This window comes from Gopherus flavomarginatus, chromosome 6 (assembly GCF_025201925.1).
Source record: "Gopherus flavomarginatus isolate rGopFla2 chromosome 6, rGopFla2.mat.asm, whole genome shotgun sequence".
NCBI lineage: Eukaryota > Metazoa > Chordata > Testudines > Testudinidae > Gopherus > Gopherus flavomarginatus.
In genome coordinates, this window is record NC_066622.1 from 85,733,577 (window position 1) to 85,746,751 (window position 13,175).

General features: G+C 41.1%; 1 protein-coding gene across 2 annotated transcripts in view; it reads right to left on the bottom strand.

The window, feature by feature from the left end:
- Positions 1-12,898, bottom strand: part of GPRIN2 (G protein regulated inducer of neurite outgrowth 2) — a 35,714-nt gene extending 22,816 nt beyond the window's left edge. Inside the window, exons 1-2 of one of the 2 annotated variants that reach the window (XM_050958600.1) lie at positions 12,819-12,898; positions 8,514-8,586 (exon numbers count right to left, since the gene is read on the bottom strand). The gene's annotated coding sequence lies outside the window, so the exon portion shown is untranslated. Of the gene's footprint in view, positions 1-8,513; positions 8,587-8,651; positions 8,810-12,818 lie in introns of those variants that run through there. The other variant, XM_050958602.1, reaches the window with a different exon arrangement.
- Between the last annotated feature and the right edge of the window lie 277 nt (positions 12,899-13,175).

The window sequence follows — 13,175 nt, forward strand, 5'->3', positions numbered from 1 at the left end:
GTTGGAGTGTAGCAAAATTCTTTTAATAAAGGAGGGAAACAATGCGTCATTACGTTGGAGAAACACCACAAACAGGATTATAACACAAACCATAAGCAAAAAAACCCACCTCCAAGTACGTTTGGCAATGTCCTTTCCCCCTCAGGGTCTTAAGTCCAGATCACCCCAAAATCCATCAACCCCAAACGTCTCTGTCCCTGGTCAGTGCCACCCCAGAGTTCAAAAGTTCATCTGCAGAGATTTTACCCCCCTAGCCTGGGTGGAAATGGGGGGCACACAGGGTGTAAAGGAGCACCTTATGTGGGCCAAGGCCGACTGCCCCGCGTCTCCGTGGAGATCCGCTGCAGCCTTCACCATGAACAGCACTGCTCCGCTCCGCTCCTCCAGCCATCCCCGCAAACTGCTCCGTTCTGCTCCAGTTGCTATTCTGTGGGCCGCTCCAACCGTCTCACACACTGCTCTGCTCCACCAGCTGCTCTGCTCCATCAGCCGTCCCATGAACTACTCCAGCTGTTCCCACAAACATCTCAGCTCCACTCTGCTGCGCTCGCCACTCCAACCGTTCTGCAAACTGCTCTGCCAGCCACTTAGCAATATATCTTCAGGCTCCCCCACTAGTTAACACAGCACTCAGTGATTTCAGCTTGTAGTAGGGGAGCCCCAGAGCTGGTACACCATTGGTCCAAAGTGAATTCAGCTCAGCAGCCTCTTGCTAGGTTCCTAACAGAATCACAATTAGCTCTGCTATTCAACAGTGGAGACAGAGAGAGAGAGAGAGAGAGAGAAGGAGGTGCAATTGATATGCTAGGCCCACAAAAGGGGCCCATACCATCAGCAACACACACCTCTCCCCCAACCTCTTTCAATTCACTAGGTTTTGGCACTCATGTCCCTTGTCTCGTGAGTGCTACTTAATTGATGGTGAAACTCTCTGTCATAAAACAGTTTCATAGTTTCTCATTCACATAATCAGGGTGACAACACTTCATTCCTCCTACCCCAATAAGAAAGAAATTGGGGATCTCATAGCTGTCAAAGTAAACATTTTAGGTTGCCGTGGGCTATGCTAGGTGTGGTGGGTGTGCCTATGCAAACACGATCAGCCCCTGAAATTCTGTTCCACATTTGACATAATTCACCCAGATGTCAGAGTAGAGCTCATCCTGACTCTGCTTACATACTCTAAGCAGCAATATGGAGCAAAAAGAGAATAGATTTTAAAATTATGAAAAGGGATGAGGATTGTACAGTGATTACAGAAAGGAAATGGTGGCCAGGACTATCCATGTCTGGATCACTGATTCACTGTATGGCCTTGAATAAGTCACCCACTCTCTGTGAGACTCAGCTTACCTATCTGTAACATGGGGATAAGATAAGTACATCACAGGGGTTTCGCAAGGCTTAATTTATGCTTGCAAAATACTTTGAAATACTTGGATGAAGGATGTTAGGAGACAAGTATTTTTACCTTTTTAAAAAAAGTACTTGAAATAATTCAGTAGTTTCTTCCTTATAATGAACTGTCAGTCACATTCACAGAAAACTATCTTATCAGAAAAGGTTAAATTCTATTCACTCCTTACTAGCCTCAGTGCAAACCACCCCCTTCCTTAGACTCCCAGTGTCAGGTCAGAGTGGTTAATCCAAAGGATTTCAAATAGGGAAAGCAAGGATTAGCTGAACAGTAATATTGTTTTATCATAGATGACAATTTCTCCAATAAGAAAGTGCCAATATAAAAACCAGTTGTTTTTATAAAACAAAATAAAAAAAACATTTTACCTACTGCTGGGATTGACTTTTAAAAAAAAATACAAAACAACTTTTATCTATGCTGGAATAATCTTGTTCCAGCAAATAAACCAGAGACAGGATCTATTTGCTGTAGGTCATAATTATACTTGAATATAGGTCAGTTTTATGCTGCTTGCACCCTATTTCATAGCTGCATCCTCACTTGTGACATGTAGCACTCCTGATCAAGTATGCAAGGGTTTATCACGAACACACACACTGGTACAAGGGGAAACCTATGATGTAATAGTTTGTCATAATTTGAGTAATGCTGAATTTATGTCCATAAGAACAGAGCTGTGAAATATCATCAGAATCTGGAGACTTACTTAAAGAGATTCATTCACTCACTAGCTTTTATTCTAGTATGCTAAACTCTTCACGAGTACCGATAGCATGGCAGTAGCAGTACCTTTCTGCACTGGCAGAGACTGAGCAATCTCTGCCCAGAGGGGAGAAGTGAGTGTGCATCTGTGCAAGAGCATGTTAAACTGGTTTGAAAAGAAGTAATAAGAATAGTTATGTAAATATAGTTTAGTGTACCCAATTGATGTGCAGTATCATTCAAAGGATTCGTTCCTCTGAAATGTTGTGGGTCATATGAAGTGGAATGGAGAGGAAGGGGAACAGGACAGAAAGACTTTCCATCTAGAAATTTTGTTTCATTATATATTGGGTGCAATAGCTATTGTATTAGCACAGAAACAGGCGATATCAGAGATATCGGGAGTGAGAAAGTATCGTCAGTGTTGCCAAAAATGATGACTTGTGGCTAGAATGGGAGATGCAGGATATTAATACCTAAACACTAAAGTGAGCCTACAATATAACTACAAGATCCAACACAGAGAGGCACAACTAAAGTCCAAGAAATAAATCCCAGCATCCTCAGAGACTTAAGTTGACCTAACTATGTAAGTGTCTGTGCTGCAAGATGCAAGTCACCCACTACATCAATACAATAATTCCATCTCCACTAGAGTGCTTAGGTCAATGTAGTTAGGGCAATGCAGGGTCCGTGTAGACATTGTGTTACTTACATCACCTGTTGGCTGTCAGCCCTGAGCGGGGCTGACAGCTGGAGCCCTACCTCCACCCCTCCCTGGCGCTGACAACCCAAGCTGCCAGTGTCCACTTCAGCTGGTGGAAGCGCTCCTGGCAAGGACACGCACCACTGACAAAAGGAGCATGTGTGGACTTGAACCACCCGCTATAATTAGAGCAGTGGCTGTATGTCGACTGAAGTTAAGTTAAGTTAAGTTGACTTAATTTTGTAATGTAGAGAAGCCCTAAGGCTCATTTGAGCTCCTAAGAACATAAAGGTTTTACTCCTTGGCTTACCTATAACTACAATAATTTGACCCCATCAGATGGGGTACATATCCAAACAGAGTAGGTATTTTATGCCTCTTACTTACGATTACTTTGAGTTCTTGTAATTAGATTTATTTGGGCAGTTACTGTGGACCATTTTCAGAGACAAGAACAGTTAATCTGTTCTCCCGGGACAGAGAGAAGAAGGGATGAAAAAATGTTTGTACTGGAGCATTTAGCTGGAGCTGTGGGATGGAAGTGTCCATCCTCACAAGATCCTACAAAAGACTGCCTGCAATCAATCAAGAACACTAAAAAAGCCTGAATGACAAGGTGTGGCAACAACTGGAGACCATAGTTTGCAAACATGGTATCAGCATTGTTCACAGGATGTCTAAGAAATTCTGAGGAAAAGCTACTGTATTTTAGGAATAAATATATCTCCCATTCTGTGGGAACAGGCGTGCTTCCCCACTGCTTGGCTGATCTGAAGACAATGGCTTATGTCAATTGATTGTTCAGCCAGTTACAGAATCCCCCACTTCTTTATTGCCATCTGTTATTAACATCAGAAAAGCAAATTATGAAGCATAATGATAGAAAGTATTATGAGCCCTAAATAAATTAATTCCAGCTCATGAAGATTAAACATTTCAAAATTAACATCAGCTTGGGTAAAAAGATACCTTGCCCACCTTTATTATATCAAATAACTATAGGTGACCCTCTGAAGCATCTGCTATTAAGCACTGCTGGAGACAAGATACCATTCCAGAGGAAAACTAGTCTATTCCACTATCACAATTCTTTGGCTTTTAAGATATTTGAACTAGTATTTTCTTGTTTCCTTAATTTTGGGTATTTGTCCAACATTTGGACAATGGCATGTTTGCCATTCATGATTTTATGTTGCTTCTTACCCCTAATCCTAAAATGGGATAATCTATACATGGATTATTAACATGATAAATTAATTTTTTTTCTTTTGTTGGTAGAACTTGCACAACTTGTTGAAAAGTGTTAAGACCACAGCCACTAGATAATGCATTAAACAGAGGACTTCCCCCCTACATTCTACATCAAGATCAAGTCAACACACACAAAAACAGTAAAGTCTAAGTGTGTCTTCCCAATTTGACAGTAACACCCCAAAACCATATAGTCTGTTACTTCCATTATATTATGGACTTCAGTGTGATCATAGTCCAAATAATTCAGCAAGACAACTTTCAGGATACCATAACATTGTGCATCAGGTATCAAAACCTCTCTTTGAAAGCAAGTGTTTTAAGAACTAAAGAACGGGGAGAAGGCCACAAATAGGAAAAGTCTTTTCCTCTGACAGAATTTAAAAAATACATTAAAGATACAGTACGTTTACCTTACCGTAGTTAGACACATGGTTTGCAGAAAGTGATGAGCAAAGATATCTTTTAGAGTAGGGTGCCATTTTAAAAGTAACAAAAAAATATCATGAGGGGGTTGCACATTTTTCATCACTGATTTCCAGGTCAAAATTTGCTTAGCGGATAAGTAAAAAAATGTGATCCTTGCTAATTCAACATGGGCAAGCTAGGTTCTTTCACTACCATGCGTTACTGATAGTAAAAGATTTTGCAGGCCAAATTAAGGCCTTATTTACCTCCATTCCAGCCCATTCCATTCAGTTGATTACACAAGTGTAGAGTCACTGGAGTTTAATTGTTAAACATTTTGCACAAGGAGAAAAAGATTCCAGCTCATTCCTCTGTGCTGTTAGTGCTACAGCACAAACAAGAGTAACGCCATCTGTCTGAGCAGATGTGACTTTAAATACACATAAAGAAACATACTGGTTGAGTAAGAAGGTGCTATTTTTACAGTCCCTTTTCAGTGCAGAATGGTGCTTTAAACCAAAGCACTAATAGTTAACGAGTATGCTCATAGCATTGCTCAGGCTGAGATGTCTGCTGGTGTCAACCTCATTTACACTTAGCTTGTCCCTAGTCCCATTTCCTAATTGAGTAAGGGATTACTTAGAACAGGTTCACAACATGGCTTCTGTTTAATTAATAGATGTTTCTGTTGCTGAAGGAGCCCTTTCTGAATGGAATTTTTCTAAGATCTAGTAATTTAAAAACAAATTGAAAACATTCTTCCTCGATAATTCTTGCTTAGAGCTGCACCCAATAGTGTTTCTATATTAGAGGTTAATTTAGTAATTTTAACTCATCCTTAAGAATTATGGCATCAACGGTCTCAGCCGGAGCGTGATTTAACATCTTTCCACTCCACTGACCCTTTAACATATTCCTCCCCCATTCTCAAAAACAGTTGAGGTCACAGATGTGTAAAATAATTGGTGGTTGGGTTTAGACAATTTTCTTTTTAAAAATATAGCTTGTCACTGAAATGACTTTTGTAAAAAACAAAAATAATATTTAGAGTTCATTGGGGATTCAAACCTTTCAGAATTTGCAAATTAAGTAAAACAGCTGAGCTACCAGGAAAAAACAAAAGCCCCTTTCACATAACTGGCACAGATTTGCTATAATGTATGCAAGATTTATACATACACCTTTTTGGTATACATCATAATAGCTTCAAAAGAACCAGCAGCATACACTGTGAATCTATATTAGGACACCTACATAAGATTAGTGAAATGTTTCAGTCTATTATATGCCAAAATTTTAAACCATAGCCTCGATGATCACATGCAACTAACCCCATATATACTCAATATCTAACTTCAAAGGAGACAGTCCGTATGAACTCAAATCAATTTTAAAAATATGAAGTTGAAGGCAGTGTCAGGCATTATTTATTATCGTACGGTTTTCTAGTGTGGCTATCAGCATAATATCTAAGTCCACATTTCTACTCTTCAAAGTCCACCTGCCAATTTTCATAGTTTTACAATCATGTCTTTTTCTATTTTAGCGTCCCTTACTGCTGTGCAAAGCACTCACGCAAAGGAGGAAACTGACTGTATACGTAAAAATAAAACTGACTATACACGTACTATTGTCAAATGCACCAAGCAAAATGAAAAAGGGAAATAGGTTTTTCTTCTGACTTCTTATAATTACACTGATCTTGTGACAATAAGCAAAAAACCAAACCAAAACAAACCACAAATAAAAATATAATGTTCAATTCAAAGCTACCCCTTAAACCAATAAAAACCAGGGGAAAACAAAACAAAGTTAAGACTTAATGTAGTATCTTCAATTCACCATGTTGTTTGTAATTTCTGGAAGATGTCTCTGTGGATTGAGTGATCTCTCATGCCATGTATTAGTGAACATTTTGTAATGTTCAAGCACAAGAAGGCGGCCTTAAACTAAAGTTTTAGCTTTATCTCTGGAATCTCCCTGCTGTAGAGGATTTAAGCGGTGCTTTACATGTTGTGACTGTAACAGATTTGGTTTTAAGATTCTAACTACAGGGAACAGCAGCTGAGAATGCAACCTGTTTACGTAAAAAAAAAGGAGTTATCAGAAAGGGAAAGAGGAGGAAACCCTTTGCTGTTCTGCACAGAACTAACCCAGCATGCAGACAGGTGTAATATCATCTCATTAATGCACCAAATGCCTCTGCCCATCTGGACATTTTAAATCTACACTTGATTTGTGCTATTTTATCATAGCTGCTGACAGAGGCAAAATTAAGCTTTAAACTGTACAGAGTGATAAGGAAGATTATTTATATTGCCTACCTTGCCCCACTTCCGCCGCCCCCACCCAGCTTTTATTTTTCAAATTGATTTTGATTATTTGAAAACAAAAACTTAGCTTACTGTAAAAAGAGTAAATATGTTTCTGATGCTTTAACCTGGCACTATTATCTAATGAATGAATAATCTTATTAACAAGCACAAATAAAAAACCCAAGGACATTATGTACAAGTGATTGCTCTTAATGTTTAAGCATTTGTAGGCAATTATCAAATAAGAAATTAAACCTTTGCTACAATTCCCTGGAGAGTAGTAACAAAATACATCTTAATGAAAAGAACACACAGAGCACTATGGCTTAAAAAATTCAACAAAAGCCAGAACATAAAAAATAAAAATTAAAAAGACACTTCTTAAATCCTGTTTTGTTTTATTTCAGAGGTCTTTGACCATTGGGCAAACTGTTGTCCTAATCCTGAAAATGTTTAGTCACGTGATTAACTTCCAACGGGATTACACAAATGCTTAAAGTTAAGTTTATGCCTAAGTGTTCACAGGCTCAGGACCTTAACCACCACCTTTGCAAGTAGGCACAATACAGCAACTGGTGTTTTGCATCAAATGATTACTTTGTTTAATACAAAGATTATTGACAAATAGATTTTTTTTGTATTTACAGTATATGTTCTGCCTTGTCCGTGTACCTCCCCATGTTTTAAAAAAATAAGTTCTTATACAATGACTCTCTCTTCTTAGTCACTATTTCATGTGTACAATCCTCTAAATAAAAATAACCTGCTTGTTTCTCTTCATCTCTTTCCCCAATCCATAAAATGCACAGAATACAAATTTTTAGTTTTAACATGGGAATTTATGAGCTAGATGATGCACACAACACACAATTCCCTATTGCAGTCTTGGACTTCAACACAGCAAAATAATTGCCCTCCATCTGAGTTTTGTTAAATCAATTTGTACCTGGGTTGAGATTTTTGCAAACCAGGTTACAACTCAGAGCAAATTTTTAGTCAGTGATTCTAAACAGCTGAAGACAAAAGATACCACTGAAGCGATGATGGATCCTTTACCTAGGGCAGCAACGGAGAAAATAAAGCCTATAACATCATTTAGAACAATGGTATAATGCAAGTGTGGAGCAGTGTTTTTTTTCAGGTTGCATTTGCTGTTGTGTGCTAATTTGCTGACAGCATCAAAAATGTATGCGATGACCACGTGGTACAGTGCTGGGACTGTTGTTCTCCGATGGAATATTACAGCAAAAACACACAAGAACTAAGAGTTAGTAAAACCACTATACGACTTATCTCCTCTTCCTTTTAGCAAAGCCTTTTTGGTACCAAAACAGCAAAACACACACAGCAGAGTTGGATACAACAGCTGAGCATCTCTACAACCCAAAGGGTTGGGGGGAGAAACACCTAATATATTTATTTTCTTTTAAAATCTCTACAAAATACCATAGCACACACAGAGATTAAAGGACAAACAGACGCACATTTTAATAAGATCTTTCAGGCATTTAGCATGGAAAGAGAATCATCTTTTGCAGAGCTGGATGAGATCTGTTTAAAACTCAAAACAAATGCCACCTTTGAGAAGTCCTCCTCTCTTTTTAGGAAAAAATAAAACTCTGAAGATTAATTACTATTTCAGTTTTAATCCCTGGATTTTACATCTCCCTCCCAGAGTCCAGCTATCATCAGCCCCCAGCACAATACTCACAGAATTCTGGGTCTGTCTCTTTGCAGCTCCTCTCACTTCCATACAATTTGCTTCGTTATTCTCCAAGACATGCCTTTAAAATGAAAATATCTCATTGTAATAGAAGATAAGAGAACATGTTCCTCCTGTGGTCCTTACCTTCCCCCTACTCAGAGAGGTTTTACATCCAGTTTGCCAGTCCAGGTTACCTGGGGGGGTGATTTCAAAAGATGCTCAGTAATTAAATGAGAAAACCAAAGCCTTGAGAGTTTAGGTTTCCTCTGGAAACTCAGATTGCTCCTCTTCCTGTCAGTAACAAGGTGCGTGCAGGGGGGAGACAGGAGTGGGGAATGAAGACCATCAAAACAAATGGAGAAGGGATTAAGGGATGCAGTTTCCTTTGCCTCTACAGGTGACGCCTCTTCCTGCCCCCTCCCTCCCCACCCCCCACGACTAAAGAAGAAACAAAATGGAGCCTGGGAGGGAGGGAGAGAGATAATCCTGCTGCTTCATCTGATTAGAGAGACTGGGCCTGTGCAGAGCTAGCAACTCAGCAAAGGATAAGGAAGCATGGGGGGGGTCAGAAGGAGGAGCAGATGGTGGGGGGGGGGTCACAAAAGAAGAGGAGGAGCATGGGGGGGAAATAAGGTGGGGAGGGAAAAGAGGAGAATAAGGTGGGAGGGGGAGGAGTGATTACAGTGATGGTTGTGAGGGCAAAGTGTGAGTACCCGGGCACAGAGGGATTGCTGCTATCTGGGGCATTATTGCTCCCTATTCTCACACAGGCTGGAAAATATGAGTGGGAAACACCTGCTGCTTCCGTGGCTCTAAAGGCTGTAAAGAAGGAAATACACAGCAGCTTTGCATGCATGGATTAGAAACAGGAATCTCCTGGTAAATTCAGAGGAGTAGGGTTGAATAGGAGGAAGAGGACAAGGGATGTCCGGCTGGCCTAGTGGACATTCTGGTTAGTGCTCCTCCCACCCCTAGGGCTAACTCCCCTAAGAAGTTGGGGAAAAGAGGTCTGGTGAATTTTAGTTTAATTTGAATCTTGTAATTATCGGGGGCTCAAAAAGAACGACAAAAATAGGGCCCGACCATGGCCAACACTGTGAATAAACTAGTCAGCAGTGGACAGAATGGGCACAAATCAAAATTATTTTTTTATCACAAACTTATTTTCTAGAGGTCATTTTCACTTTGTGGAAAAATCTTCATTGAACCAAAGTGGTTTAAAAGTAGACGTTTATCAGCATTGGAACTGCCAAAATATAACCAGGCACATGAAGTGTAGCCTCTAGCTTGCAAGAGTCCATAAGAAAAAGCACAAAAATACATAAGTGAACAATATCCAACCATACAGTCAATATTTATTTAAGAAAATGCACAACACTCAGACTCAATATCGTGAAACACATATGGTAAGAGAACACTTATAAAACCTAGCTCCATACTGTAAAAGTGCATGCAAAAGCCACACAAAATCAGCTGTAAAACTAATACAAGAACGCACATTCCCGTGTCAACATTGCAAATACCCACAAAGACATTCAATCCTAGAAGTCTGCGGGGTGTTTTGAATAAACATGCTGAACTTGAGATACTTAGCCAAACTCCTGGAGCTCACTCACTTGCTCTCTCGCTCATTCTCCCCTCTTCACAAAGGCCCCTCACCTGCAAAAGGCTTCCTCTTATCTGAAGCTGTTTTTTTTGACACTCAGGTCAAAGACTGCCCTCTCTGGTGATTTCAGAAAGCAGCCATCAAGCCTGCTGCTCTCTTTGTTGTCTAGATTCCAGGCAACGCAGACCTGCTCCAAACCCACTACTAAGAACAGGAGCAGTGCCAGGGTTTTTGGCGCCCTAGGCAGGGGTCCTTCTGCGCTCCCTGTCATTGGTGGCAATTCTGCGGCCGGGTGGGGTCCTTCCGTGCTCCCAGTCTTCGGGGTACTTCGGCGGCGGGTCCCGGAGCGAGTGAAGGACCCGCCACAGAATTGCCGACAACGACCCAGAGTGTGGAAGGACCCCCCCACCGCCGAATTGCTGCCCTCCCAAATCCTGGTGCCCTAGGCGGCCGCCTAGGTCGTCTAAATGGAAGCACCGGCCCTGACTAAGAATCACCAGTAAATAAGGGGAAATTCAAGATAGCCAGGTGGAATGTGCAATATTGGGGAAGGGGTGTTTTGGCAGCAGGTTGGGTGGAGGGGGCAGGAAGAGAAACAGATGGAGAAACAAGAATCTGTATGGTGGATGGGTCTCTTACACTCAGTTGGGCTGAACAGTAACAAGGCAATGGGAAGGGAGTACTCTGGTGGTGAATGAAGAAAGGAAGGATAAAGCAAGGCAAGTAGGTGGGAGATATCTCTGGTGAGGGAATTTGAAGCAGTAAAGGGAAGGAGGATGTGTGAGGTCTCTGTGATAAGAGGGGAAGGTGGTGTATCTCTAGGAAAAACAAGATAGTGCAAGAAGTGGACATTATCCAGGTTTCTTTGCCTGGTATCGTCCCAGGCCTTTTACTGTTTAGCTAGCATTTACTGTCCCTGCATTTTTTATTTTCGCTGTGTAATTAGGTGGCTTCTATTTTGTTGTGGTCTATACCCTCTCTCCCTCCTCACCCACAAGACTGGCTGGATATGTGGAAGGAAGAAAGGTGGGAAGGTTTCTGGTGGAGGGTACTTGAGGTGGCAGGTTGAGAAAACAAGTGGAGGAGGGAGAAGGAAATCAAGTCTCACAACAGCAAAAACAAAACTCCGTGGCCTGTTTAGTTTGTCCTGGTCATGAATGTGTTAATTTCTTTCCTGTTTCATATTGACATCATAAGCTTTCTTTATATCTAAGCTCTCATATAAAACCCTCATCACCACTCTTATCTCAGTCTGGCTGGGAGAGGGGGGAGCAGACTCAGTTTCTGATGCTTCCCCTTCCCCGGAAAGAGATGAATATGGTGTAGGGGAAGAGGGGAAGCTCTCTATGAGCCTTCAAAGCTGGGCTTTACTGCCAAAATAAGGTGATTATCTGCGTCCTTCCAGGCAAATTCTCTCCCCACACATAGGAATTGACCTCAGGCCATGAAGTTGTAGGGCACTAGCTGCTGTTGTGCTCCATGTCAAGGGTTAATAATTTTGCTTTATTAAGCAATAACCTTTTGGCTTCTGTAAAGCATTTTTTATCTGCAATGTTTATTGGAGCAATAAACCAAAACAGGTATTTATAGCCAGCTGCTGGGGCTCACCTCAGGGATGTGATGAGGCTGAAGCTCACCAAACCAGCATGGTCCAGAATGTCCCCTTCAGTGTGCCAAGGGGGACGGCAGGGATGCTCTGTGGGCAGTTATTCCCTTGTCTGTATGAGTAGGGGAGGGGACAGGGCATGCCACTGCCACTAAACTTTCCCCTTTACCCCTTTCCCCCAGCAAGAGGCCTTCAGCCAAGGTGCCAAAGGGGCAGAGGTGGAGAGGCTGTACTCAAAGGCACTGTTCCTTGGTAACTGTGGGTATACCAGCAGCATTCCGTGGGTGCTATTAGGCAGGTATGGGAGAACTCAGTGACATCCTGGCTTCTGCAAACCCCCACTCTCCATGCTCTGTGAGGCTGAGAGCAATCGCCTCTTCCAAACTCTACAATCTCCCAAACCTTAGAGTGAACAATATACAGAAAACTCTGTGAGACATATCTTAAAGCATTTCTTTCCTCTCAGGGCCTCTGCAGGAGGGGTATTTGGCCTTCTAATTTTTGTTTTGGATTTGCTCGGGAACACTGATACCCAAAATTGCTGACTGTTTGCGTTCAAAGTAGCAAAATACAGATTATTTTGGATACTAAAGGATTCTGGCAACTTTTGAATTTTTTTAAAAAAATTATATTTCCTTGAGTGTCAAAATTCTCTCTTCCACCTCAGTCTCTACGACAATCTCCATGGTCCTCAGCTATTCAGCAGCAGAAAATAAATGAGAAGGAAGAAAACTCACTGGTTGATGGGGTGATATGTGCTCTGAGAGAAGAGACCCAAAAACAAAAAATATCCCTGAGCCTATGTCACTGCTATAAAGAGTGGCAAAGAGACTATTTTGAGGTGTTATGGGATTAAAGTGGTGGTTAGGCTTTATAGTGGCCAGTCACACAGGTGTGAATTTCATCCAGTAGCTCAGTAATGCATACCCTTATTGGCACACACAACAATTTATTGTTGGTCACATATGCCTCTTTATTTTTACATTGAATGAGAACAAAAATCAATTTAAAATCCAATTTGTGGCAGTTTATTCAATGTAACTTTGTTAAAATAGTTCACAGTGGAAGGAGAATGGAATATAAAAGATTATATACTTACTTAGATCAGAGAACCTTTGGACAGGGACCATCTTCTTGTTCTGTGTTTCTACAGCGCCTAGCACCATGGGGTCTTGGTCCACGACTGGGGTGCTATTTAAAAAAAAACACAAAAACCTTTTAATCATAGGTCTCTGGATTCCTCAGATGCCTTGGGTTATATCCAAACCAGGCTTGAGTTTGTGGCAGAGTTTGGGTGAAACACAGGGTCTGCACAGGTGGGAAGAAATTTCACAGGATTGTGCTTTGCTTAAATTCAATCTCTCTGGGGTTTCTGGTTTATTTTTACAGGGTTCTTGTGAAATAAAATTCTTGAACTGTTGCCAGCTCTCAGGATATTTGGAGTTTTTCTTAGAGC